This window comes from Hyla sarda, chromosome 2 (genome assembly GCF_029499605.1).
Source record: "Hyla sarda isolate aHylSar1 chromosome 2, aHylSar1.hap1, whole genome shotgun sequence".
NCBI classification, from domain to species: Eukaryota; Metazoa; Chordata; class Amphibia; order Anura; family Hylidae; genus Hyla; species Hyla sarda.
This window is the reverse complement of record NC_079190.1, coordinates 197906226-197910027: the sequence shown is the minus strand read 5'-3', so window position 1 is coordinate 197910027 and position 3802 is coordinate 197906226. Positions and strand designations below refer to the sequence as shown.

Sequence of the window (3802 nt, the reverse complement as noted above, 5' to 3'; positions counted from 1 at the left end):
CACATGGCAGAAAACATTCACTGCAGATATGTCTCTTAAATCCATGGCACTGCAAAGGGTATAATCTTACACTATGATGCAGTTATGAAAATTAACTCTGTGCCCTTAAATCTGCATTGATTTCTTTTCAGAGCATGTGAATGGATTATTCTTGCATTGGGTTTTGTACAGACCTACAGTATTGATTTTTGATATTCTTTACAGCCAAAATATAGCAAGATTTTTATGCTTAGAAAACTGTCTTTTCATAACAGAAATGCTCGCCTAGATGCCACAGTTTAACTCAATGTGAAATTTATGGGACAAGCACATTGGAGATGATGCTACTTTTTTCTAAAATGCCTACGATGAGATGAAGAGTTATTGAGTATTAAAACTGAAGAGTGTGGTATAGATACTCATCCTTGATTCCTTGGTTATGCAAAATAGAGTAATAAAGATATAATTAAATAAAAAAAGGAAAATAACATGCACAAACATCAGCTAAAATTTCTCAGTAACATTTTAATTTTCACACAGCTCAGTACAATTACAATTCTCTGTAACATTCTCTTAGTTGATGTTTCCCAACTTAGTATAGCAGATCTTAAAATAATCAATATCTCTACAGTATGCCTCACTGTATGCATGCCTGACTATTTTGCCTCTCGACTAGAATATATAAATGACTCCCTTTAGATAAGGCATGTTATAGATCTCTTGTTGGCTCAATACTGTGATGTTGTGGACCGGGTCGAGAGAGGTAGGAAAGGTTGAGTGGAAAAGGGCTATTCGGAAAATAACCAGGAACAGAAGTGACCCTCTAGTCTACATATATTAACTGTGTGAAAGAATCTCCCAAAATATGTTTTTCGGGAGGATTATTTCATATCAGCTATCTGATTTGATTTAGATTTTAAAGCTGCTCCTGTAAACTTAGCGGGAAGGCATACACTATAGACACTGTTCACATTTGCTGAGCTGGGTGCGAAGCGAATTTAGTGAGTACAAGGTGAAATACATATAGCATTGCCATTTACCTCCAAGTGGCTGTACACATTTTCTGGGCAGGCATAGTTCACAGTGTGTGTCTCACTACTTGATGTACAGGGGCATGGACTCCTTTCATATGACAGGGGTCCCTGCCTATGTTCTTATTTTATATGTTGCTCTACACATTTTCTTTAATCGTAGCTGAGCTGCAGTTAGACTTATCTGCCACTACACAATGTGCAGAACTGCCTGCTTCTGGATTCATTCACAGCATATGTAAGTGCTCCTGATTTGGAAAACAACTGATCAGTGGAGGTGCCAGATGTTGGACCCTACGAACAGACAATTATTGATAGCTTGTGACTGAACTGACATACTGTGATATGACTATGACAGGAAAATACTAAATAGTATGAGACAGGGATTCAAAGAACAACAAACAGAATCCCTCAATGTCCCCTTAAGCTTTATACTTGTCATAACACTTTGTATCAGTTTTGCTTAAGTGTAACATTTGGGTTTAAACTTTACACATTTATTAACAATAACTGTTTTTACACATTGGATTACATATTGTTTTTCTTATAAATTTTACATTAAGAAAGTTTTCAAGGTGTACGCCACTGGAAAACATTTTTTTTTTTTAAATCAACTGGTGCCAGAAAGTTAAAAAACAGATTTGTAAATTACTTCTACAAAAAAAAAACACCTTATTCATTCCAGTACTTATCAACTGCTGTTATGATCCACAGGAAGTAATTTTATTTTTGAATTTCCTTTCTGCCTGACCACAGTGCTCTCTGCTGACACCTCTGTCCATTTTAGGAACTGTCCAGAGCAGGATAGGTTTTCTATGGGGATTTGCTCCTACTTTGCACAGTTCATAAAATGGACAGAGGTGTCAGCAGAGAGCATTGTGGTCAGGCAGTAAGGGCATTCAAAAAGAAAATAACCTGTGGAGCATACAGCAGCTGATAAGTACTGGAAGGATTAAGATTTTTTTTTATAGAAGTAATTTACAAATCTGTTTAACTTTCTGGCACCAGTTGATAAAAAAAAAAAAAAAAAAAAAAAAAAAAAGTTGTCCAGTGGAGTACTCCTTTAAGTTTTGAAATATTATTTCATATTATTAAGAATTTTTTTTTATTAATGAAATCCATGATACATCCTGTTACCAATGAGAACGACTTCTGGCTGCACTGCTTCATATTCTATTTTATTCTATTTTAGAAAATTACCAGTCATCATTTTATACAAGCCAAGTTGTTGTTCCTCTTGTTTCCCTGTTTTTTAAGTATTGCATCCTTTAACCTTAGATTTCAAGTTTTATTCAAAACGCTTGAGTTTCATCGTACTTTAATGCAGGTGCACTCTTGTTGCTTGTAGAAATTACTGTAAAAAAATGAGGAATTTGGTGTTAGTAAATGTTCCCAAAACCATGTTGTTCACAAATCACTTTTAATAAACATAACTTTGATAGCAAATGTAGCTTTGCTTTCCTTCACCTAGGGCAAAGATTCAATCCAGCTCCCTTTTCCAACCTGAAATATAGTTTGTCGAGGAGACAGTGGGCTGTTTTCTTATGTAACCTGCCCTAGCAATTTTTTTCTACATTCCCTGTCAGAACAATAGAACACATCGTAATGTGTGTATGGTGTTATGGAGGCTTCCTTCATCAATATTTGAGAGAATTATTTACAGTAATAGTTATATATTCTGGAATGCATGACAACAAGTGATTGAAACTACATAAATAATAACTGAATAATGAGAAGAGGCTATACATGCATCTCCTGGCGGTCCAAGAGTTGGAATCAAAAAGGGTGTGAGTGTAAAAGTTCAATCATTGGGCATTGTCTCAACTTTTAAAGTATGTATCTGCTGCAAAGTTCCTTTTCCTTTAAGTGCCACTAGCTTGTTAGCATCTTTGCAGCACCCTGCACAAAGGACCAGACATTTAACGTTCAGGTCCCAATTCAAAGTCTCTAACAGGGCCCCCATTCTCTTCCATGTGCCATTTATAATACTGGTGTCTTTTTATGGGGCAGATGTGCTTTAGGATCCCTTTAACCCCTTAAGGACTCAGCCCATTTTGGCCTTAAGGACTCAGACAATTTAATTTTTACGTTTTCATTTTTTCCTCCTCGCCTTCTAAAAATCATAACTCTTTTATATTTTCATCCACAGACTAGTATGAGGGCTTTTTTTTTGCGCGACCAGTTGTCCTTTGTAATGACATAACTCATTATATCATAAAATGTATGGCGCAACCAAAAAACACTATTTTTGTGGGGAAATTAAAACGAAAAACGCAATGTTGCTAATTTTGGAAGGTTTTGTTTTCACGCCGTACAATTTATGGTAAAAGTGACATGTGTTCTTTATTCTGAGGGTCAATACGATTAAAATGATACCCATTATTATATACTTTTATATTATTGTTGCGCTTAAAAAAAATCACAAACTTTTTAACCAAATTAGTACGTTTATAATCCCTTTATTTTGATGACCTCTAACTTTTTTATTTTTCCGTATAAGTGGCGGTATGCGGGCTCATTTTTTGCGCCATGATCTGTACTTTTTTTTGATACCACATTTGCATATAAAAAAACTTTTAATACATTTTTTATAATTTTTTTTTAATAAAATGTATTAAAAAAGTAGGAATTTTGGACTATTTTTATTTTTTTTCGTTCACGCCGTTCACCGTACGGGATCATTAAGATTTTATTTTAATAGTTCGGACATTTACGCACGCGGCGATACCAAATATGTCTATAAAAAATGTTTTTTACGCTTTTTGGGGGTAAAATAGGAAAAAACGGACGTT

General features: G+C 34.8%; 1 long non-coding RNA gene across 2 annotated transcripts in view; it reads right to left on the bottom strand.

The window, feature by feature from the left end:
• Positions 1-1974: 1974 nt before the first annotated feature.
• Positions 1975-3802, bottom strand: part of LOC130355672 (uncharacterized) — an 18581-nt gene continuing 16753 nt past the window's right edge. The window contains exon 5 of one of the 2 annotated variants that reach the window (XR_008888621.1): positions 1975-2364. This is a non-coding gene — a long non-coding RNA (uncharacterized LOC130355672). The remainder of the gene's footprint in view (positions 2365-3802) is intronic. The other variant, XR_008888620.1, reaches the window with a different exon arrangement.